Here is a 27066-nt window from a genome sequence, read left to right on the forward strand (position 1 = left end):
CTTTTGACCACTCATTAACCTAATCCCTCCCGCTATATCTCTTTTTGATCCCTCCTACTGCCTACACACTCCCTACTTTAGGTTACTCTTTCGGTCTATCCCTCAGTGTCTAGTCTTAAGGTCACTATTTCGGTTGCTTGCTGACATGATCCTTAACTCTCTTGGCCATTCTTTTTATAGCTCACAGACTTGGCCCCTCGCTAGGTCACTCTTTTGGTAGCTCACTGACCTAATTCCTCATTCTCTGAAACATTCTTTTCGTCGCTCACTGACCTGGTCCCTCACTCTAACCTAGAGAGCGAGAGATCAGGTTCAGTGAGCTACGAAAAGAGTGACTCACTCTTTCGGTAGCTCAATGATCTGATCCCATCATTCTATTTTCGTCGCTCACTGACCTGTTCTCCCACTGTCTAGGTCACTCTTTCGGTAGCTTACTAATCCGATCCCTTAAGTCACTCTTCTAGTTACTCACTGACCTGGTCCCTCTTTCTGTAAGCCACTCTTACGGTAGCTCACATGCCCGCACAATCTCTTGGTTACCTCTCGGCCGCTCACTGACATTATCCCTTACTCTCTTGGTTAATCTTCCGACGCTCACTGTCTTTAGCCCGCCTAATGGCTCCAATGTGGTGAGATTCATTAGTTAAGTAACGAAAATAATAATGATAAGTTTTCATTCACAAATAGTTTATCAAAAGGGGGTCATTAACGTATTACGTCAGCATCGATGGGGGGGGGGGAGGGGAAAGGGGTTTCCGATTAGGTGACTTCTGATGACAAGGGGGGGGGGGTTTGGATGATGCTTACGTCATCAACCACCCTTTATGGAGATATGAAATATTCTTAATGGCATCTTATTCGGTGCACCAAAAACGGAAAAAAAACTTTTGATAGTTATTGGACACCTGAACTAACATTCTCCCTATTGATAAGCGTCCTTTACAGAGCCACTTTAGTGATCTCTAAATGTTTCACGGATCCTTCAAGTGCTCCGGAAATGTGTCCGGGCCACTTAAGTGCTCTGGAACTGTGCCACGTATCACTCAAATGATCCGTAATTATACCACGGATTACTTAAGTAATCTGGGAATGTTCTGCGGGTAACTTGAGTGATGTAAAACCGCACTGGGGACCGCTTACGTGCTCTAAAACTGCGCCACTTGTCATTCAAGGGATCTCTAAATGTGCCACGGATCGTTTAAGTGTTCTGGAACTGTGTCGCGGGTTACTTAAGTGATCTTTGAATGTGAAAGTGATCTTTGAGGCCTACTTCAGTGATCTGAAATTATGCCACGGGTAATTTAAGCGATTTGTAAAGATGCCGCTTCGTTAATTTTTACAAAATTAGGTTTGGGGGGGGGGGGGCAGGCCACATCAGATAATCTTCAGGGCCACATTTTGTCCGCGGGTCAAGGGTTTACCATATATGGCTTAAAGGGTGGGTCGCAATGAATTTCTTAAAGAGAAATTTTGAGTTCTTACCCTTCAAATAGTATTGAAATTAACAGAAATTGATTCACATAACATATAACGCCATATAACGGTATTTTTAATTTTTGCATTAAATTTTTTTTTCGTTTGGGGAGGGGGCGCACGAGCCCCCTATGCCCTCCTCCCGGAGGTAGGGGGCAGTGATGCGAAATTTTGCTGACAATGGGGGGGGGGGATCAAAAATGGCTAAAGATTTGCAGACGTAATACTTGAACGGCCCCAAACGAAGAAACTAGATGCACGTTTTACAGTAGTCGTGGCACCCTCAGCAGCGGGTCGCAGTGTCAAGGGTGCCGTAGAAAATAGTTTGGGAACTGCGAAGAGAACATTTTTCTTTTGTTTATAATAGAGTGAATTACATATATTCCATTGTGTACCAGGGACCTCGTGTTTTTTAAAGAATGTGATAATTAGGGACTCGGTTTTTATGACATAAAGATGAAACGTCGTTGCTTATAGATTAAAAAAACCTGAATTTCATTTCAAGTTTTTTTACCGAAATTGGCTGGGGCACCAGGTGCCAAACCACGTGTGGGAGAAGAGTGACGTCCAGTGTCTAATTCACTCTTTAACCCACGGGTCTTTAACGCATGGTCCGCGGATCACAATTCGCCCATTTTGTCGTGGCCCACCGCCCATTTTCAGAATACAATTGAAAACATTCGTTGAAACAAACGTTCAATTCTATAATTAATTAAATAAAAAAAACATATAAATGAAGGAAATAATTTTTTTCGGAATTTATAAAAGAAATAATTTCGAAATTAATGAAGAAAATAATTCTAGAGTAAATGAAGGAAATAATTTGGAATTGATGAAAGAAATAATTCTAGAATAAATGAAAGAAATAATTCTAGAATAAATGAAAGAAATAATTCTAGAATAAATGAAAGAAATAATTCTAGAATAAACAAAAGAAATAATCTACCAGGACAAATTGGTGAAAACTCAATTAATGACAGAAATAATTCCAGAATTGATGAAAATTCATAATTACCGAAAGAAATAGTTTGTGAAATTTTGAATCAAATCATTCCAGAATTGATGAAAATTCATAATTACCGAAAGAAATAGTTTGTGAAATTTTGAATCAAATCATTTCAGAATTAGTGAAAAAAATAGCTTATAAATCAATAAGAGAAATAGTTTCGTAATTTCTGTGTGATATAAATTATTTCACAATCCATAAAAGAGTAACTGCAAAATTATTGCAAAAAATTATTTCAAGATACGCTGAGAAGGAAAATAATTTTAGAATTAATAATTAATAAAAGAAATCATTTCAGAATTATAACTCGGGGCCCAGTTAACCCCGTCTGTTATGATGTCACTAAATTGCATGGGTTAGTGGCCCGCGGGTTTCGTGAGAAGTTTTAATTTAACCGAAAAGTTGGAAAGTCTGTAAGGTTGAAGACCCCACCTTTAACCTCTCCTTGAATATTACATGGGAGTGCTTCCTCCGGTCATGGTTCCCCACAACGGTGAAGCTGGCACGGTGCTCTAGTCCAGGGGCCCGGGACGATTTTTGCCTTTTTTTTTCTGCACTATAAATTCACAACAGTGAGGCCCGTGAAAACCTGGAGGCCCACCAAAGATCGCTGCTGAAGGGGATCCGCTGCCATAGAGGGGATTGATCGCTCTCCGCCCCCCCCCCCCCCAAAAAGTTTGTTGATGCTGAATGTGCGGGGGGTCATGGATCCACTTAGCTAAGTATCTGGTACCTACATAACTAGAGCTTACAGAAGCGGAGTAAATTCAATTTTTTTTCTCGTTATTTTGCGTTTATGCACTGTCTATTTTAGCCAATATCAGGCATAATCAGCCAAAACACAAGGCTTCCATCGAGTGTGAGACAGTCATGGAAAAATGGAAATTCATTCCAGTCTCGCCCTAAAGCCTATGATAAATTACAGATTGTGTGCAGAGCCTTCCTAAGGGGTGTGCGACAGGTGCGGCAGCACCAAACTTCCTGGTTGAATTGGTAGAGCAGGTTGAAAAAAACCTGCTCTCTCGATATTAAAATTGAAAAAATATAATACTGTATGTCCATTCCATATTGATTATAATAACAAAACAAGATATGGCTCTGCTTCAACAATGAAAATATTTACGTAGAAATGTGAGGAGAATATTCTCCTGGATGTAAAAATTGGAGAATAATCGAGAATATTCATTTTTCATTTAAATAATTTAAATTTTTTTTACAAATTTTGTTTATATTGTGAAATATAAATCAGTTTTCATTGCCTGAAACATTTACAACAAAACAATTTTTGGTGTAATCACCCCCCAATGACAATTTTAGTTCGAGAATATTCCCAGGTCATGATGAGAGGTTTTGAAAGTTTGGTTATAAAGATTTTAGAAACCTTTAGATTAAAACCTTAAAAAATTATTTTAAAATTAGATAAATTTTCAGAAATAAGTTCACAACAAAAGAAATTAAACCAAAGTGGATTGCTAAAGGAAGCTATTCTTATACAATCACCTTCATTCTAAGAATATACAGAACTGTTGTTTTCTTCAATGCACATACACTTAAATTCTGTATCACTCACATTTCTTTAAAAGTTGTGCAATTCAGCCCCATGTTGGTTTAATTTTCTTGCTTTCAAACTTTAATATTGTGGTCTACAAACGTCAATATACCATAGGCGGAGATAGACTTGGAAGTCTGAGGGGGCAGGATGATGATGACATCAATTTATATATACATGGTGATTATAAAAAAAACTATCCCGACATATGGGCCCCTAACTATCATACCATTCACAGAAACTGAATGAAATTTTGGCATAAGGTATTTTGATGTATGCTCTCAAGAATGATATGGAAAACAACAGTGTCACTCTAACAGTTACGGTTACAGTGAGAAAATTTCGAAAATATCAAATGGCAACACCAAGTTTTTTGTATTGGAATGTGATCTCCATTGTGAAAAACCCTAAATAGCGTTCGAACGGCAACTGTAGCATGAAAATCACCGGCGGTAGATAGGCTAAAAGTGAGGACAACCAATAAGGACAGAGAAGCAGCATAAAATAAAGCATTTCATTGTGTTTCACAAATTTTCCACATGACCTTGTGAAGGACTAATCAGGCTGGCATCTCAGCCGAAGAAACGGTGTGACGAATGAAACGAACATTAATGCTCTGGTGCACTGCAAAGTCCTTTTTACTTTTCCTTGCCTAGCTCCGGGGATTTTCGTGCTACAGGTGCCATTCCAACGCTATTTAGTGTTTTTCAGTATGGAGATCGCATTCCAATACAAAAAACTTGGTGTTGCCATTTGATATTTTCGAAATTTTCTCACTGTAACCGTAACTGTTAGAGTGACACTGTTGTTTTCCATATCATTCTTGAGCGCATACCTCAAAATACCTTAAGCCAAAATTTCATTCAGTTTCTGTGAATGGTATGATAGTTAGGGGTCCATATGTCGGGATAGTTTTTTTATAATCACCCCGTACATATATACATTAGGTCAGTCGACTCCACCTTTGACGCTGGGGAGGGGCAATGCCCCCCACCGTATCTGCGCCCATGCAATATACCCAACCCATCTTCTTGACGGGAAGAGAGACGGGGACAAGAATATTCTTGAGAATATTCTCTCAAAGGACTAGTATTATAAATTACTAGAGAATATTCTTATCAAAAATTTATCGATTTTTGTCGATAACTTTAAAAATTATCAAAAAAATTTTTATTCTCAAGTTATTTATCGAGATTATTTATTATAATACATGTTATTACATATATTCTTGATAATACTCTCTGGAAAGATTTCGCAGCAACTGAAAAATATTCTCATCGAGGAGGATATTCTCTGGAAGGACTATTATTAATAACTTCAGAATAATTGTTATTATTTTCTATAAGAATATTCCCCAGTAATTTATGAAAGTAGTCCTTCCACAGAGAATAATCTCAAAGATATTATATTACTGCCGCTGGAGTGCATTGCACACCAACACCCCCCTCCTCTAAAGCTTTCCCTGAGTTCAGCAACCATCAAATATATGAGCTCATCCTCTTCTGTCACTGGTGTCCTCTTTCTGAAACACAGATGCATCCACTCCCCACAACAGATATGTTCGTAGCCATGTTTGTAACAATAAAAAATTCCCCTTGGAGGGCAAATAACACCCTTTCGGGGGTTGCCATGTTCGGCTGGCAATCGCCCTTCAACACTCTGCACTCAGATACACACACACTCAGCAGAGGCCCCATATCGCATCACATAGCAGAGACTCCAGGCGAAATTTTCATGGGACCTTTTTTAGAAAATTTATTAAATAAATAAATAAATGGGGGGAAAAAAAAAAAATAAAATAAATAAAAATATGTATATATATATATATATACACCGCCGAATCCTGCTATAACGAAAAAGCCATTATTTTTATATTTTTCATACATTGAAATAAAAAGCTAGATTTATTTGCAAGAGACCGGAGAAATCATCTCGTTACAACGAAATTTCGTTATAAAGGAATTTCAGGTTTTTGATTGGTTCTATATAAACTTATCTGGGAGATTAACACGTTCACTGCGGGGCCGAAATTGCTTGTCGAGTCCGCGGGGCGCATTTGATTTTAAAGCGTAAACTGGTTTTGTACATGACATGGCGTCATTAGCAGTGATATAAAAATGTTCATTAAAACGAGATTTTCGCTATAACGGTATTCGACTGTAACAGGGGTAGAGTTGTCAACTTAAATTACGTGGAGCCCAACGACACAAATATTTTTTTCAACATTGCATGGAAAGATAGATGGCTTTTTCTCAGCCCTAGATCAAGGAAACCTTTTATTTTCTGGATATTATGCTGAGGGAACTCGGAAAGAAAAGTCATCTTGTATCCGCCGGGACTCGAACCCAAACCCTCTTGCATACCGGGCAAGCATGCTACCATCTACAAGAGGGCTTGGGTTCGAGTCCCGGCGGAGACAAGATGACTTTTCTTTCCAAGTTCACCTTTGCATAATATCCAGAAAATAAAATGTTTCCTTGATTGCATGAAAAATCGAAATAGGGGATCCGCTCAGGGTCCTAAAATAATTTAATCAACATACGTTTGATGAAAAGCCTTCAATATTCATCATAGGGTGCGAACATAGTGCACGCTGGTTTCCGCACCGTTACGGATTGGCGCGGGCTTGCTGAATCGGAAACCAGCGTACACTATGTTCGCACCCATACGATGCTCTCCTCCTCAAATTTAGCTGTCGTGTACTGAGGGCTAGCTCTCAGTTTGGTTGAGATTAATGCTGGGAACTGCACACATTCGCCACACTGGAATGTCCCGGCAGCGTGGATGCACGTGGCGGTCACCGAGTAGCATTATCGAAGCCGGAGAGCCACAGAAAACCCACTTCAGCTGACCACCATTGTACCGCCAACGGGGTTCGAAACTGGATCCTCACGATGCGAGTACAGTGCGATGCTCACGCGACCTCATAGTGGCAGCCGGTGTCGCATGTGGGTATGGAACTGGAGACCTCACGATGGTCATTCATTAGGCATCGCTGCGACTAAAAAGACAAATACAAAATTAGAAACCACAACAGGGGCAAATTACCCGAGGGGCCTGGAAAAAGGAGAAAATAAAAATAAATACTATTAGGAAAACGCCTATAAAAATTATAGTTGTTATAGGCCTAAATACAGCAGCTACCTAAAAATAATAAGCCAGAAAAAAGTAACTAAACAACCTGCCCATAGAAATATGGTGGTCATTCTTTATATATGCTTAGCTTCTTGATTACTCCCACTCATTTTAATTTTTCCTCTTGAAGGAGTCTATCGTGGGGGAAATTCACGACATCAGAAGATAAGCTATTCCATGCTTTTACTGTTGGAAGGGGAAAAACTCGGAAAAAACTCTCCAAACCACTTGGTATTATCCCTAACTAATTGAAACGAGACATTTGAAAGATGGTATGACAATATTTCATGGCCCATCATATCGATCCCCTTGAAAGTATAAAATACTTCAATCGTATCTCCAAGACGCCTACGTTGATCCAAACAAAACATATTGACAAATCAAGTCTTTCTTTATACATTTCTCACAAGCATGCGTTTTGGTAAACCTCTATTCCGTAATGTTAAACAAGCAGTCAAAGGATAATTTCAATAATATGCAAAATTTTTATTACAGTTGTTCTCAAAGCAGGGTCGTAACTAGTGGGGGCAACTGCCCCGGGAGGTAATTTTAAGTGGGAACAAAGAACACCGTTATAAAATTACCGAATGCTGAAGTTGCTTTCCAACTTCAAGGGGCGAATGCGAGCCGATCTCCCCTTTAAAAAGTCTCACCACAGAAAGCAACAGTCCTACAGACTGTACAAATGTAATTCAATCATACCGCATCACTCTCTTCACTTCTGAAATATAGATGGCAGCACTGAAAAAAAACAAACACAACACTACAAACGCACTCAGACTGTTAGGTGCACACAGTTACACTTCCGGCACAACTCGCTAGGTAGTAAATCGCCCATAGATGGTGATAGACCTGAGTTGTGCTCGGTTTGAAAGAAAGAAAGAAAGTTACGGCCATGGCGAAAATACGATGGTATCTTTGTATCTCCCCGTATCTTTTGATGCTGGGCATTGGATGCCCCCCCCCCCAACATCAAAGGTTGAGTCGACTGATCTAGTGTATATATATATAATTGACATCATCATCATCGTATTCCCCCAGACTTCCAAGTCTATCTCAGCCTGTAGCGAGGGGGAACTTGGTGGTCTTGTTCCCCCCCCCCCCGAAATGTGAGAAAATGACAGGAAAAAAGGTAAAAGATGGCCAAATCTATTGTTCTATCACTTTGGTCCTCCCGAAATGAAAGTGGTCCCCCGAACGAAATTTTTGACTACGCCCCTGCCGCCTATGGTTACGGCCTTGCTCAAAGTATTCGTCACAGCTCCCATGGTAAATACTTTCTGTGGGCAAAGAAGTCACAGGTAAATGATTTCTGACGCGAAGGAATCACGGGTAAATGATCTTAATCATCATTTGATCATTTTTGTCGCATCACGGTCATTTTCTGCACACGAGGGCTAATTAGACCGGGATCTACAAGTTGTTGCCGATTCCGAACGGCAGGCTTGTTTTTTATACTCATCGCTAGGTTGGTGCGCTAACCCCTCGATGGGGGACTCCCTGCGGTAGCAATTTTTTGTTGCGGTCAAGTCACCGTTTTTGTTGTACCCCTGTGTCAGGAAAATTTTCGGACAAGGACGAACCGGGTATCAAACTCGCGACACCTCTAAACATCCTTTGGTACTTTAAGTGAGTCTCTTGTCGACTGGGCCAGCACCTCCTAGAGATAGAAGGACTTTGCGCTGTTTGCCATAAACGTCATTCAGACTACATAGCAAGTTTGCCACATTTTGAAACACAACATCCTACTTCGTTTCTTCTTATTTTGGCGTCCCTAATTGGCTCACGAATACCGCAAAGTGATTGGATGTGGGGCATAGAAATCGCCAATTCTGAGCCCGATCATTTCTTTTCCTCACAACGATGATACTGGCGCGAGCAGGGAATTTTTCCCCCTGAATATTCTCAGGGAAAATGGACTACTAACTGATGTCACAAGCGGAGTGCGGAGGCCTTCTATCTCTAGAAGGTGCTGGGCCAGCTCACAAGCGGAGTGCGGAGGCCTTCTATCTCTAGGAGGTGCTGGGCCTCCGCACTCCGCTTGTCACGTCAGTTAGTAGTCCATTTTCCCTCAGAATATTCAGGGGAAAAAATTCCCTGCTCGCGCCAGTATAATCGTTGTCTATCTTTAGGAGGTGCTGCCTGGGCTACCGCGCCCTAAATGATCTTTGGGGGGGGGGGGAGGAATTTACCTATGAATCTTTCGCTACGGAAATCATTTATCCTCGACTCCTTCGTCCCTCAAAATATTTATCCGCAACTACTTTGCCCAAGAGATCATTTACCCGTGACTCCTCCACCCCAGAAACGATTTACCTGTGCCTCCCTTGTCCCTGAAATCATTCATCTTTTTTTTTTCCTAAATGATCTTACGAAAAAAAAAAACAGTCACTGAGGAATGATTCCCCCCAGAGATCATTTACCCGTGACTCCTTCAAACCAGAAATAGGAGTCACGGGTATATGATCTCTGGGGGCAAGCTAGTTGCGGGTAAATAAATATTTTGAGGGAGGAAGGAGTCGAGGATAAATGATTTCTGTGGCGAAAGATTCATAGGTAAATTTTTTTTCTTGGATAAAGTAGTCACAGATGAGCGATTTCTGTGGCGGAGAAGTCTTGGGTGAACGATTCTTGGGGAGAAGGAGTCAAGGGTAAATATTTTCTGTAGCTAAGGAATCACGGGTAAATGATTTCTTTCGCGAGAGGAGGCACAAGTGTATGATTTCAGGAGCAAAGGAGTCACCGATAAATAGTTTTGGGGGTGAAGGAATCATGATTAAATGATCACTGAGGCGATGGAGTCACGAGTGAATGATTTCTAGGGAGGAGTCACGGGTAAATATATTTTAAGGTGAAGGTAAATGGGTAAATAATTTCTGGAACGAGGATGTCACGGGTAAATGATCTCTAGAGTAGGGGAAGGCCCACAATTAAATTATTTCTAGGTGGGCATAGGACCAGAGAGAGGTGATAGGAAACGTTCCTTCGAATATTTTTGTTTTTAATGCACAGCTCTGTTGGTAGACAACGCGTAGGATTTTCACTCATGCTTGAAATGATAAAATAAATTAATGCCATACGGAATTTCTTGTAAGCAGATTTCTGGTCGTGCTCTCGAGCAGCCGAAAGTGAACCTCGTTGATTGGGGCGACCCTCTCGGAGACTCGAGACCGAAAATAATACGGAGAAAATAATGGGTCAGTCACATGTTGTGTAAAATACAAGAGCATGACCACCGAACGACCTTGAATTCCACATAATCTCCCATCTTACGGGTTCAAACATAGTGGCGGCTGGTTTCCGATTCAGAAAATTGGTGCCGTTATGGATTGTTCAGGTTTTCTTGCAGAATCGGAAACCTGCAGCCACTATTTTTGTACCTTAAAAACCTTTATTTGTGTTTGAACCTGTTTTTAGCACAAGATGGCCACGGATAAATAGTTTCTAATGCCAGGACACCAAAAAAAAACTTCCAGTTTATTGTATCGGGCCGATAATGCACGTGTGGACTGACACACGTTTCAAATTCGAAATCAGACTTGGCCCGCTGACCACACGAGAGGGTCGTTTTCAATGTTGAAAGGGTGCTCAAAACTGTTTTGAAAAATATGTATTCAAATACAAGGCCACAACAGGAGAAATGTCCAACGAGGTGACTCAGAAAAAGATGCCCATAACCCATAGTTTCCCAACCTTTTTTGTCCCATCGCCCCCTTCTTCAGAATTTTTTTTCTCCCATCGCCCCCCAACGCAATCTGACCCATGGGATCCTATGTTATACCCGTAGCTTCTACTGCCCCCTTGAAACTTTCCATCGTACCCAAGGGGAATCACTGCCATAGCCATAGGCGTATAAGCAGAATTTTCTCAAGGGGGGGGGGGGGTTTACGTTTTTTCCTGCAAATTAACACTATAATCTCGGCTTGAGGGGAGTTAACGCCCCCCCCCCCCCTTTTGCGTACGCCAATGCCCATAACAAATATGGATATGTCATATATTGCTAAAATACAGCACCCAACTACCAATTAAAAAATGCAATTATCAAAACTAAAAACTATATGTACAATGAGGAGTGCCGTCTTAACGCATGGGCACACCCGGGGGCCTCAAGAGAAGAGGGGCCTCACAAAAATGAGAATGAGATCCTGTTGAAATTTTCTAGAATTTACCACGTAGGGCCTCGGAAAAAACATTTGGCCCGGGGGACCATGATGATCTTAAGGCGGCCCTGACAATGAGCTGTTTTTTCAGCATTCAGTGCCATTTTTTTAAAAAACGCCAGATTTCAAAACCACGCCAGATGTGAATTTTTTTTTGTTTGTGTCATAGGAATTAGCGCTCAAAGTGCATCGCCAACAACTTGCGCAGCATATTCTTGTAACCCTATGGAATGTCCTCAACGAAGATAAGAACGGCCACGTGTGAACAAATGACTCACCCCTTCTCTATCAATACACCGTTAGACGACCGTTAAAAACATCCAGCAAGATGTTGGGGTGGGGGGGGGGGAATGGCCAACGTCGACATTTTTTTCCTCCCTTTTTTTTGTGTGGAATACTACTACACAGTTTAACGAATCTTCCACAGACAATACCGAAGAGAGAGAGTTACCGGCAACCGTATTTTTTTTCTTTTCGGGAGCCATGGGGTCATGAATCTCACTCTATTGCCAGATTTGCCTCGGGCCAAATGATTTTTCTGAGGCCCAACCAGGCAAATTATCCAAAATCTCAACCAGATCTCATTTTAGTCAGGTCCCCGGGCCGTGGCCTCTGGTGAGCCCATGGCAAAACGGCACTGCCTATTGTCATACTTTCAGTTTAATTTTTTTTATCCAGCAAAACCTGTTTACAACGCTATTTTGTGCCACGATAAATCCCTACGATATTTTGTGAAAAGACTGAAATGTCTACAACAGGGATTCTTCATCCTTTCTTACATTGCGAACCAAACACAAAACATTTCCACGAAGCTGGAATGCCATGCCATGCTGCGTTATCTAGATTCACACAGTGGGGTATTAACGGAGGGGCCCGGAACTTCCAGTCAAACAGGAACCTCCATATTATTTGAGAATCTTTCATTTTGAGATTTTTTTTTCTTCATACGAATTTTAATTAATTCTGAAATTTTTTTTCATTTAATATTAATCCTGATACATTAATTAACCTGATACATTAATTAACCTGATGTATTACTAACCCTGATATTTTTATTAAATACGAATATAGAAAATATTTCAAATGAGGTAAAAATAATTCTGGATTCTCATTAATCCTGAAATTTTAGTTCTGCGGTCGAATCCCGTTATAGCGAAAATCTCGTTTTAACGAACATTTTTCTAATCACTCAAATAAGTTTACATAGGAACAATGCAAACAACCTGAAATTCCTTTATAACGAAATTTCGTTATAACGAAGTGATTTCTCCGGTCTCTTGGAGTTCGTTATAACGGGATTCGACTGTATTTCTAAATTATTAGCAAAAAAAAAAAAGTAATTTTGAAATTATTTCTATCACAAATTCTGGAATACATTTTATCATTGAGGATTCTTTTTCTATTTTGCAACCCCATGTAAACCTCTTCGTGGACGGCCACTGCAAAAAGTTTCGAGGGCCAAATGTGGCTTGCAGAACATGCGTTAAAGACCTCTGCTGGTCTGCAATGATATTATGTTATATCTCCTCACGTAAACGTGACCAAGCGTGGATCCAGAGCGATGTGTCACGAACGGGAGTAACTAATTCTTACGAGCCAGCGATCTATTTTCCCCATATTTTCAATGCAGGAGGGGGGGGGGGGAGTCTTCGTCCTCCCACCAACCATCTGCATCCGCGGCTGAATGTGACAGTACATGAAGTTTCGACTCGGAAACTGCCATAAAATATCATTATGAACGAAATCCACTGCCCAACTTTTGAAACGACACCACGTGAGTCAGATCTTTACTAATCATCCCTTGTCTATCATTATCTATAGTCTGTGGGTTAGACAGTTTTCGATGTGATGTTTCCTTTGCAATGCGTTCCTAATGTAAATTAAGAATTCCGGAATTAATAAAAATTCGATCTACTGGAAGATAAACTCCAGAACTAGTAAAACATGAAATAGTGGAAGAAAAAAAAAATCCAGAGCTAATAATAAATATATCAGAACTAATGGAAAAAAAATTCCAAAAAAGTCCGGTTTTATAACAGAAATTCAGGACTAATGGAACAAAAAATTCCAGACATAGCAGAACAAATTTCATAAACAATAAAAATTCACAACTACTGGGAGAAAAAATCCAGAAATAACGGGACAGAAAATTCCAGAACTAATAAAAACTGATTACTGAAAAAAACAAATTTCGCAACAAATAAAAATTACAAATCTAATGAAAGAAGAAATTCCAGAACCAATAAAAATCCGAATCTAATAGACAAAAAATTCCAAAACCAATATAAATCTGAGAACAAATGGAAGAAAAATTCCAGAACTAAATATAAATTCAAAACTGATAGAAGAAAAATTTCCAGAACTAATGGATCAAAAATTTCCAGAACTAATGGATCAAAAATTTCCAGAACTAATGGATCAAAAATTTCCAGAACTAATAGAAATTGAGAAATTGACGAAATGGCGACAATTTACACAACGCTTATGAAGCAGCAGTTTTTTTTTTTTTTTTCTTCGGGTAAATTCTTGGGGGAATAATTTTTTCCCTAAATGTAGGGATTTTTTACAATTACGGGCGAAATATATTCGGGAGATAAAATAATTTTTCCGGGAGATAGAGTAGAAATTCATTCGGGAGCCTCCTGGAAAATCCGGGAGACTTGGCAGCTATATTTTTCTGTTCCTCTTCTTGCCCTTCCTTTTTTCCTCTACCATAAATGGCCTGAAGTTATGAGGGGGGCTGTATCTACATGAAATTGTGCCACTGAAATGGTCTTTCATGCATATTAGTGATTGAAATTATGGTAAAGTGATAAAATTTATGAAATTTTATTGTTATGATGTCGGTTCTTTTTGATTTGTTTGTGACTCCCTGTATCTAGACTCCCTGAAAAGAAAGTCGCGTGCTTTGAAACTTAAAAATCAACCCGCAATGTGTTGTCTCAACTTTATTTTTTGGTGAGATTTGCAATATTTCACTAACACCCGTGGTGAATCCAAAAATAATGTTTAGATACCTCTGTAATAAGTTCACAGGACTCTCGATTGTATTTTGTGGGTTTGGATTTGATCTCGATTGTATTTTGTGGGTTTGGATTTGATCTCGATTGTATTTTGTGGGTTTGGATTCTCAAACTGTGCGCCACGGCGCCTCTGACAAAGGTTGAAGGCGCATCAGGGCAACACCTCCTAGAGATAGAGGCAACACCTCTATCTCTAGGAGGTGCTGATCAGGGATCCTGACAAAGGTTTTTCGAAAATATTCTTTGTTAAACAGCTTTGGGGAGCCGGCGAAGCTTGCAGATAAGCACTGAATAGGGTAAAGGGGCGCCACGGGCGGAAAAAGTTTGCGAACTCCTGCCCTAGTAGAAAAACTCCAGATCGCAACCCTTCTATCTGAGGCTTGCACATTAGGTGCAATAAAATTTGTTACGTGGACTTATCGCAAACTAATAAACTGATCAAATGAAGATAAACAGAGGTGTTAATTTTCTTGTATGATTATCAAATTTACCTACTTCAATTAGGAATTATGGATAATCGCCGGTGAAAGTGATAAACACGTTAAAATTCATCAAATTTACCGAGGCGATCACCACTTTTCCCGTAATATTTACCGGTAAAAAATAATTTGGAGTGAAATATTCCAAAAGCATTCGACATTCTAGTGATAAAAAGTGAATCTCTAACAATGTAATGTGGATACATCCTATAAACAACTCCTATCTACTTAACCGTTTAAAGGTAGTTTTATTTACAAAAATACCAAAACATAGTTTTTATTTACAAAAATATCAGATAAAAATTGATTCAAACATTCCCAGTTTTTTTATCGCATATAAAGGATAGTTCAAAGTATTTTTTAAAATAAATTCGGAAACTTCAGGTTGATATAAAAAGTTTTGACAGAATTTTGAAATTTGGCACTTTTTCCCCATTTCGATAAAAATTTGCCAAAATTTCAATTTTGAAGTAAATTGAAAATTATTTTGCGCATTACCACTTACTATATCAAAGTAAATCAATTACTTTTTTTGTGCTGTTGCACATTAACAAGCTACGTGCGTTCAAATATGCATGTTCCATTTATGGATGGCCTTTCAAGCGAGCGGGATTCTAGGGATATCTAACGTGCAGTGCACTGCTTCGATTTCCCCGTTCGAACCCCAGGGTGTATTGTCATCATTCGACATGTGCAAAGGTGGTAATATGACTAATATGACACAGGAATGTGCTTTCTGCTGTGGATTGTAAATATTGGGTGAGTACTTTTTTGTTCTTGCATTTTTAGAAATGCATATTTTTGCAAACTGCAGACTAATCAAACCGAGTTCGACAAGATAGTCTTGTTATTTTCAGCTGTGTGTAAACCATATCAAAAAGATATCTCACATTAGAAGAAGGTGTAGGATATTTAGAAACTCTTTCAGATTCAAAATTAGAGGACATAGATACAGTCGAATCCCGTTATAACGAACGCCAAGAGACCGGAGGAAATACTTCGTTAAAACTAAATTTCGTTATAAAGGAATTCCATGTTACCTAACATTGTTCCTATGAAAACTTATTTGGGGGGATTAGAAAAGTGTTCGTTAAAACGAGATTTTCACTATAACGGTATCCGACTGTATATGCCAATTAACTGCTAATGAAAATGGGAACAACACGAATGAAGATGATAGTGTTGGAAATGATCTAGTAACAATAGTTCCAACTGATGTATGTGAAATGCTAGATAATTTTGCAACAATGAAGATGAGGTGTCAGAAAACTCCCGAAACGTGTTCGGGTCATTCCATGTCAAATCACCCAGCCATGACACCCATAGTCTCAGATTTCAATAATTTTTTTTCTATTTGTTGCATCTACCATCCTTATTAACTGTGTGAAATATTATTTGCATATCTCTAAAACTTTTTGAGAAAAAAAATGTTGAAATTTATCAAAAACTGATGCAGATGACTTTTCCGAGGCTCAATTTTTAAGCGGCATTGTTTGAGAAAATAAATCATAACTTTTTCAATTTTCAATATATTCAAGTGAAATTTTCACTAAAGTGTTCACAAAAACATACAGAATATGAATAAAAATAATTCATATACTTACATTTGAAATTTACATGCAAAAAAATTATGTAAACTTTGTTTTTGTAGAATTTTTCGTTAGAAAAAATACAATTTTTCAAACGTATTTTTAGACCAGAGGCACAGCAGTTACCAAAACAACTTTTATTTTAAATTTCTCCTAAATATATGAAGTAAAATACTGGAGAAAAAAAATAATGGTTTTTTTGACCGTTAATATGTTTATTCTGGCTCGCAACACAAAATTCATCAAAATAAGACTGGATCGTTCCGATTTCAAATCATTCAACTAGATACTGAAATGCAACCCATCATCCCGGATTCCAATTATTATTTTTTATTTCTTGCTTCTACCATGCTTGTTGACCATGCAAAGTTTCATGTACATATCTCAAAAAAATTTTGAGAAAAAAAAATGTTTTCTAACCTCACGAATGCGTCTCTTAGGCTAACCCATTCAAGCAATATTATTTGTGAAAATATATCATAACTTTGCAGATTTTCAATATATTCAAATGAAATTTCCACTAAAATGCTCACAAAAAAATGTAGATTATGACTAGGAAAGAAAATTTAAACCTTAGAGGAAAAAAGTAATTTAAATTTAATTTTTTTATTATTTTATTTTTATTTTTAACACAATTTTTTAAACACCTTTTTTTTTGGATGCACAGCAGGAATTTTCAATTTTTTTAAAATTTAATCCTATTAATAAATTAAGAAGACTGTAGAAAAGTAAACATTATTTTGACAGTTAATACATTTGAGTAACAAAACACAATTGTACTTATATGACTACATTAATTATATTTGTACATTTTGACTTAATATAATGATTCATGCTTAGTAAAGCGAAATTTATATTTTATTTTTCATGTACGCTTATACATTTATTACAGTATTCACTAAATTAAGTTTCATGAGTAGTTAATGCACAATAATTCAAAACAATTAATAAATTTTAAAATTCTAGGATTAAATGAATTTATGAATAATTAAAATGTAATGTGTCAAATGGAGATGAACAGTGATAGTAATGTAGAGAAGTAACTTGGAAAAATGTCAATTATTAAACAAGAAGCACTTGAAGAAATAAATTCATCTCTACAGAACATAGAAGAGTCACCAATTAAACTTCATAGGGTAGCTCCACAGTGCAAGTCAAACAATGCCAAAAGAAAAGTTGAATCTGCATGCAACACTTTAAAATCAAATGTTTGTGAAGTTTTTGAAGAATTACCAGAAAATGAATCTCAAAGCACATTTAATGAAGATATTAAACAGAAAGCAAATATGATTATTTTGATAAAGTTAATTAGAAATAAGACTCAATTTAACCATCACAACAAGGGGAAAACTGCAAATTTTAACTCTGGTCCCTGCTTTAGGAAAGGGGAACAAGGAAAAAAATCTGAAGAGTTCAATGTCACTGAATATGCTGTGTGAAAAGCAGGAGAGCTTTTGTAAATGAAAAAGCGAAGGTGAGCCATTGTGTTTTTATTGTAAAAAGAATCAAAAATTAAATTTCAACAATTTTTTTGCAATTTAATTTTTTAATGCAAAGGTTTAAATTTTCTTTCCTAATCATAATCTACATTTTTTTGTGAGCATTTTAGTGGAAATTTCATTTGAATATATTGAAAATCTGCAAAGTTATGATATATTTTTACAAATAATATTGCTTGAATGGGTTAGCCTAAAAGACGTCATTCGTGAGGTTAGAAAACATTTTTTTTTCTCAAATTTTTTTTGAGATATGTACATGAAACTTTGCATGGTCAACAAGCATGGTAGAAGCAAGAAATAAAAAATAATAATTGGAATCCGGGATGATGGGTTGCATTTCAGTATCTAGTTGAATGATTTGAAATCCGAACGATCCAGTCTTATTTTGATGAATTTTGTGTTGCGAGCCAGAATAAACATATTAACGGTCAAAAAACCATTATTTTTTTTTCTCCAGTATTTTACTTCATATATTTAGGAGAAATTTAAAATAAAAGTTGTTTTGGTAACTGCTGTGCCTCTGGTCTAAAAATACGTTTGAAAAATTGTATTTTTTCTAACGAAAAATTCCACAAAAACAAAGTTTACATAATTTTTTTGCATGTAAATTTCAAATGTAAGTATATGAATTATTTTTATTCATATTCTGTATGTTTTTGTGAACAATTTAGTGAAAATTTCACTTGAATATATTGAAAATTGAAAAAGTTATGATTTATTTTCTCAAACAATGCCGCTTAAAAATTGAGCCTCGGAAAAGTCATCTGCATCAGTTTTTGATAAATTTCAACATTTTTTTTCTCAAAAAGTTTTAGAGATATGCAAATAATATTTCACACAGTTAATTAGGATGGTAAATGCAACAAATAAAAAAAAATCACTGAAATCTGAGACTATGGGTGTCATTTTGGCATTTTGCCGGGTGATTTGAAATGGAATGACCCGTTCTTCAAAAGATGTAGGGCAGAAAAAAAAGGACCAAAACGTAAGTGCAACACTCATACGAAAGTTTCAAGAAAAAGCAAGACAGTTTTGAGCAACCCGAAAAAAAAATATTGCATGGGATAAAAAAAAAATTATTTCTAGAATCTGATCAAAACCGATCTGATATCAAATATCTCTTTTAAAAACGTCTGTGATGAGGAGTTGGTCCATCAAAAATATAAACGCTTTCTAGATATTATAACACTTAACTCAAACCTGTGGACTAAAAAAAAAGCAAAAAGATCAACAGGTAAAAATAAATGGATTACAAAAGAGCTCATAAAAAAAATAAACGTCAAAGAAAAATTATATAAAAAATACAAAAAGTATCCAGGCATAATTACATATGAAATGGAATACAAAAACTATGATAAGACACTGAAAAACCAAATTAAGCAAGCCAAATGTGAATATCAAAAAAACAAATTTTTTGAATGTCATAAAGACAAAAGAAAACAATGGAAATATATTAACAACTTTGTACTCAACAAAAATAATTCAAATAAAATTCTTCCAAATCACCAAGACTCAATAACATTGGCAAATCAACTTAACATAGACTTTATTACAAGAAACCTGGATAGAGAAGATAATGAACACATGTATGAGGATGAAAATGACTGTGTTTCAAATTCAATGGTGAGCATGGAAATAGAAATACCCACTTTAAAAAAATTAATAAATGATTTAAATGAACATAAATCAAATGGATATGATGGGCTAACAACCAAAAATGTTGAAAATTATTGCACTATACCACATTGATATCTTAAAAAACCTAATTGATTCTTCAGTAAGTAAAAGTCATTTTTACGATCAACTTAAGTTCTCCCTTGTACATCCAATCTACAAAAAAGGAGATCCTAACAATATGGCTAACTACAGACCAATCTCAGTTCTTCCAATATTTTCAAAAGTTATTGAAAAACATATGAATGGACAACTAATTAGCTTCTTAAACCATAACAACTATATTGCATGCAATCAGTATGGATTCCAGCAAAACAAAAATACTGAAATGGCTATACTAAAAGTCTGTAATTATCTAAATAATGGTTACAATAATAACAAATATTGCATAATAGTCTATCTGGATTTAAAGCAAGCATTTGATAACGTAGACTTAAATATATTAACAATAAAATTACATAAGGCTGGAGTCAGGGGACATGTACTTGAATGGTTCAAAACTTATTATTTACATAGACACCAAGCTGTTACTATAAATAAGGAAATTAGTGATTACCACGAAACCAAAAAAGGTGTTCCCCAGGGATCAGTGTTGGGTCCCACATTATTCTTAATTTATTTAAATGACTTTTGCAAAATGCACCTGAACGGACAGCTAATCTCATTTGCAGACGATACAGCATTATATATAGAAGATGACGATATAACAAATCTTTTAATAAAAACTGAAAATGACCTTAGAAATAGAAATATCAATCAGTGGATGACAAAAAATAAACTTAAACTAAACATTAGTAAAACAAAATATCAATGCATAAAAACACGAAGTATTCATCATGACACTGAAATTCACGTTAAAATCCATAGCTGTCACCCACAGGAACAACATAACTGTAATTGCGAACTCATAGAAAGAGTATACGAGTATGAATATTTAGGAATAATCATTCAAGATGACCTAAAATGGAGTGCTCATTGCAACAAACTTGTCAAAAAACTTAGATTACACACAGTCCTGATATATAGATTAAAGTACCTAATAGATGCAGACTTTCTAAAAGATATTTTCTATGCTTGGGTTTTCTCGATAATAACCTATGGCTTATGTGCTTGGGGAGGTGCATACCAAACCAACATTGAGAAACTAAGCAACATATATAATAAAATAAGAAGTATGATAATGGACACATATCGTGAAAACAGTAATAATATAAATAGCTATATTTTTAGCATCAGACAGCTATATATTTACAGAATGATTAACTTCTTAACAAGAAACAACGAATGGTTACAGAGAAAAACAAATAGAACCTCGGTAAGACTTAAAAACGAATATCAAATACCAAAACCTAAAAAACATCTCTTCCAGAAAAGTTTCTCTTTCAATGCACCTAAAATAATGAATTTTTTCCAATCGGAGTACCAAACAACTAACAACACTAACAAAAAGTACGAAATATATCAATATGTAAAAACGTCTGAAATAACGAAAATGATATTTTCCTAGCATTATGAAATGTTCTTGATTGCTCTATTTCATTTTCACATGTCCTGCCAATAGCATATCTAGACACTATTACATAAATTATGTCTTGCACACTGAATCACCTACAATATATATAATTCTCGAATTTTTGCGAAACCTTCACAATTGTGAAGTTACAATCGTCTATTTTATATTTTTTTCTGTGATAAATTTTATCCCATTGCTTTATGTCTTCATGCAAATAGAAAACCTAATAACATTGTAATGTACTTTGGTTCAAATTGGCGGCTAAACAAATAGAAATATTCAAAGGAAAAGAGAAAAAGATATATATATGTGTATATGTATCACTCATTGTATTACTTTTATAATTATTATTTTTCTTTTTATTTTTTATTTAATTTAATTTTTTTTTTATCTCTTATTTTGCTTGTGTAAACGGATGGTGAATCCGATACAAAGGCATGTATCGGTAAACATCTCTGACCGGAGTCGCTCTGATTCAATGCGTTCTTTCTATGCGAATATAGAGTTGTTTTAATTTTATTGATATCACCGAGGGTCCAGTATGTCATAAAGATTGCCCCAGTCTTTATTTCGTCTAAATCGGGCGAGTAGAACCGAAGTTAAGAAGACTTCGCCCAGCAGCTGAATCGTTCGAATGCGTGGCAAGATGGCGGTGACCGTATGTTGATAATCACGATTCTCGCACCAAGCAACTCTAGCATGCTGGTCCACCGATTGTAATTTTCGGGAGAATAGATAAATTTTGTGATTTCGATTTGATTCCAGATTTAATAATATTATTTTAAAATCTTATCTTTTATTGTGTCTGCAACGCAAGGACAGTGCGCGGTTTGCCAAAAAAAACACTATTACTTGTATAAATGCTACCAATGTGACAAACGGGTCCATATGTTTTCCTTCTTTTATCACGGACATTAGAAAAAAAATTGAATTTTCAGCACACATTTCTATGTTAAAAAACTGGTATGTGTTGCGAATTTTAATTTGCAGTAGAAAATAGAAAATTTCGTGTGATAACTGTACTCCAGAAATAAATAATCGTGAGAATATAGGCGATACCAGTTTTCGCTTTCACCTCTCCCCAAGTGCCAACGTTCTATTTAAGAAATATCGTGAAACACAAAGCAAAAAATTATTTTCTCGAAATTACAAAGTTGATCTATGTATAGGCATGCAAAAGGACCTCGAATTCCAAATTTCAAAGTAATAAGTGACTTAGTTCATAATTCGGCCTTTAAACGGTTAAAGAAAGGGAATAAAAAAAATTGGTGTAGCAAGAAAGCGTGGTTGTGTGCTTAAATGTCATCACATTCCCCATGTGCTATACACCCTCTCTTTCGTCCACGTCTGCCCCCATGCAAATTCCGACACCAACTTTTTTTTTTATCTTCTTTCCCCCGACAGACCAGACACGACCCACAGGCTCTGTCCCTCCCGGGATATAAGCCATTTACCCGTGCGGGTTGGAGTTTTGCTTCTCCCCGGCGGGGAATCGAACCCCGGTCTCCCGCGTGACAGGCGGGTATACTTACCACTATACTACCGAGGACAATCTCTCTCTCTTCTTTCCCCCGACACACAAGCCTCCATTTCCTTTCAGCCAGCTGTTCTCAACCTTTTTTGACTCACGGAGCCCTTTCGGTAAAAAAATTTCTATGCCAGAGCCTCGTAGGCCAGTTTTTTATTTATTCATGAAAATTACTGGCTTATTTTTATTATTTAAAAATATTTATAATAAATTTTCTCCAAATTTACTGTTTTATTTTTTTCATTTTTCGCGAGCAGCAGCGGAGCCCTTGAAGAGTGCAAACGGAGCCTTAAGGACTCAGCCGAGCACCGGTTGAGAACTGCTGCGTTTCAGCCACCCTTTTCCTTTCTCGCTTTTAGGATGAGGGAATGGGTGGCTTCGCTTCCTTTCCCTCATATCTCTCAATAATGGAAAAAAAATTACGGGACCAATATAAATATTCGAACTAATGAATTTTGCAAAAATGTCAGAACTAATAAAAATTTATAACTAACGGAAGAAAAATTCCAAAACTAATGAAAATTTGAGAAATAATTTAGAAGAAAAAATATTCTGGAACTAATAAAAATTCAGAAGTGTAACCGTTTTAACAGTCATAACGTGCGGGATAACTTCACAGGGCTGGCTTCCGCGCTTTTTATTCACTGTGACGCAGATTTGAATACGGTTTCTTCTTTTTTCCCAGGTTACATTTACATGCATGGTGTTCTTTTTCTCCCGATACATTTCAACAGGAATGCCGTTTAAACGCTTGCAGGAGCGGCCGTTTCGAAACGTGCTAGAGTGTTTGCGTTTCATGTTAGACCATGAGTACTTTGATGATATGACAATTGTTTGTATTGGTGTGTACAATCACCTCTTAACGTTTTTAAAATTTTTTTTTTGAATCACCCGCTACACAAAATGTACATCATAATATTAAATGATGAATGTTAGTTACTATATGATGAAAATAATTTTTTTTTTTGGGGAGGGGGGGTCTAAAACTTTGCTTCTTCTGAGGGGGGATTACGTTTTTTCCTGTAAAAAAAAATAGCACTATAATCTCATCTGAGTATATAGTGCCCCGAAGACCCCCTTCCCCTGAAGATGAGATCATAGTATAATCTTTCGTAAGCCAATGCACGAAGTAGTAAATGAAAAATTATTTTTTCCATTGAGACAGCAGTTTTTAATGACTACTCAAAACACTGACACCCAATGGGCTTTTGAATCCTCAAACCAAGCAAAGGAGAAATTAATACACCATAAGGCCCACATACACCCCCTCCCCCAAATAACATGAAAAAAACGATACAACTTCTGCATTGGCAGAATTATCAATTGCAATCTATTGAATGCAAATGGTGAAATTTCGATGGTTTCTTCTTCATTTAGAAACAGTTACAAGAATTTTGTTGAAAGGACTTCGTAAAAAAAAGTAGGACAGAAGTAGGTCATTTTACCAAAAAGTAGGACAAGTGGGAGCCCTGCTGAATTAATGATGTAATTATCAGATGATATTTCGATACGAAGTTGCAAATTCCTGCTCATGGCCGTACACCCCGCATTTAGCCATTACCTCCAAGAGATACATATCGAATTTATAGGTCCATATTAGATACATGCATATCTAGGAAGTAATGGCCTAATGCATTTTTTTCGATTTCCGGTGGCTACAAACGTGCGCGCTGTGATGCGCTGAACCTTAACCTCTTCCTTTACAAGCGATTGGTAAGAAATTCGGATGCTCTCTATTTGACGAATCCGCAATAAATATAGTAACCTTGTTGTAACCTAACCGCGTGTTAGGAGAAGAAAGGAAAATGAAAAAAAAAATAACAATATAGGTACGAAGTATATAGATTTCTCTTTTCCCTCTCACTCTACATGTTTTCTTTCACTCTAATAAAAAAGATACATCATATGTAGGGGAAAAAATTACTATCAGGGTATACAAAAATAAAGAGGAAAAAATTTGTAGGATTGCAACAAAGCTTCCGGACGATGAGGAGAGAAGAAAGAAAACGGAGTGAACTTGTTTGAATTTATTCCACTGGCGTTTGGACGCAATATTACGTCCTTGATCGTAAAGTGGTTAATCAGAATTTGAACTTTTGAATCTGAAACTTTTTGTTAAATACTTTTTCCAGTGTTTTTCCTTATTCACCCTTTTAAACAAACCCATATCATATCCATCGCTAGTACCACCCTCCTTATCCCGGCACCCTATGTGGGATACACTACAACAACTGCTTAACCCTACAATGCCCCTCCTACACATTAATTACTCTACGGAACTTCCAACGAATCGTACATGCCGGTTTGTGTGTTCTGAGTGTACGTGTGGCTAGAGCCGCAACTAGGGAGAGCAGTCGGGTCTGGTGCCCCTGGCGCCGGATCATAGAGAGCGCTACTTTCACCCTTTAACCCAGGGGTTTTCAACCCATGCCCCGCGGGTGAAATGTGGCCTTCCGAGATTTTGCTGTGGTCCATCGCCCATGTTTGTAAAATAGCTACTTTACATAGAAAAATGATTACAGTCCAAAAAAAAAAAAAAAAATCATTAAACAGATTGGGCCGCTGAAATCTGAACTGCTGTACTTAGAACTGTGAGACACTTTCCAGATTCAATATTAATGCTGTGCATTTGATGCATTAAAAAGGAATGTCGTAATGAATTCGGGGATCCTAAGCCAAACCAGTTTTTGAAGCCAATGATTACACATAGGCTACATATTTCAAGAGAGGCCAAATTCGGCATCCAACAGGTATACATAATTAAAGAATTCACAAAAATGCTAAATATACCTTTAAAATGGAAGAAATAATTTTAGAATTATTGAAAAAAAGTAATTTCACAATTGATGGAAATTTATAATTAATTAAAAAATAGTTACTTTACAGAATTACTGAAAGGAATGATTACAGAACTAGAACTAATGCAGCTCAGAGTTATTGATGATAATAATTTCAGAATTTTCAAGAATAACTTCAGAATTGTAAAAATAATAATTCATGTGAAAATTAAGAATTTACAGAAGAAATAATTTCTTAAAATTAATAAAAAGTAATTTTTGTCAGTGTTATCGGGACAAATTTCAGATTTCATAAAAGAAATAACCGATTGAAAAAGAATTACTTAATTAATGAGAGGAAGTTAGTTTTGAAAATAAATATATATATAAAAATTTGATGAAAGAAATAAATTCAGAGTAAATAAAAAAAGTGCTCAATAATTTTGTGAATAACCGCGAATGTCATGGTATGACCTTGTGGCCCTCAGACTTGGTGAGAAGTTAAATTTGGCCGCAATTCCTGAAACCCCTTCAAAATTTCAATTGGCCAAAAAGCAAGCTTGCCCGGTTGACCAAAAATCTAGTTGTGGTCCTGGATGTCCTAATTGACTCGCGGTGAACTTTTTATTATATAATTACTATGGTATAGGCCTCCCCTTGTTTTTTAATTTACTGATTTATTTTACTTTCTTCTAGCCTCTGGCACGTGCAGAACTGCTGCTCTAAACTACTGCCTCTTGATATAACGATAATCCAGCAATCGTTGGTGTCTTCTTAATAACGATATTACGTTTCCTATGAATGATTAGCATTCGGAAACATTCAATTAAAATTCGATTAATCAGTCGATTAACCAATTAATATTTTTTGATTAACCAGTTAAAAATTTTAATTGATTAATGAAAATTCTGAAGTAAAGGAATATCATCCCGTAATTAAAGATTACTTACAGGAATTAATGGAAAATAAACCTTTCTGTGTGTATGTTCTTTATACAAAATCTACAATTTTGGGTCGATCGTCACCAAATTTTGCAAATTTTTTTTGGAGGTGGGACGTCGGATAATACAGAATGTCGGATAAACGAAGGTCGGACGAAAAAGACTCTACTGTATATTTATGTTGTGCCCGTATAATATATGTGTGAAGTTTCTACATATTTTTCTGTACATTTATCTTGTTTTCTATATACATGTACTTATGTTGTTTTTCGAAGTATTGTATTGTGTTGTTATCAAGGTATGAAAGAATCATGATTTTTTTCAAAAAATCAAAAAAATCGTATTTAAATCAGACTTTCATTTTAATTAACTGACTGCTTATTAATTAAAAGAAATCTTGTTAATCATTAAGAATGCACATTTTCAAATCACTTGCTTTTTTTTTCCTAATCGCTCAAATTTAATTAAGTATTATTGAATAAACTACAAACGAACTACAAGCAAAAAATTAAGAATGCCAAAAATCTGCGTTTATCTAACATGAAAGGTCATTGAGCCCGAATTAATTTCATGGATTAAAATTTTTTTTGTAGAGAAAAGTGCTTTTATATATATTCATTAGGCTCCCCTCTCCTCCATTAAACTGAATGAGTGGTGGCAACTTAGTATCACACCTATTGGTGCAGGTATCTCAATTCACTGAATGTGCAATAAATAGAA

The 27066-nt window shown here is 36.4% G+C and overlaps 1 non-coding gene across 1 annotated transcript; it reads right to left on the bottom strand.

Moving 5' to 3' along the window:
• Positions 1-22577: 22577 nt before the first annotated feature.
• TRNAD-GUC (transfer RNA aspartic acid (anticodon GUC)) lies at positions 22578-22649 on the bottom strand. The gene has a single exon. It is a non-coding gene; the product is annotated as a tRNA-Asp (tRNA).
• Positions 22650-27066: the final 4417 nt, after the last annotated feature.

Source organism: Pholcus phalangioides, unplaced genomic scaffold (genome assembly GCF_987345545.1).
Source record: "Pholcus phalangioides strain wild (caught in Gottingen) unplaced genomic scaffold, Ppha-v1.0 ptg000004l_1, whole genome shotgun sequence".
In the NCBI taxonomy this organism is placed as follows: Eukaryota; Metazoa; Arthropoda; class Arachnida; order Araneae; family Pholcidae; genus Pholcus; species Pholcus phalangioides.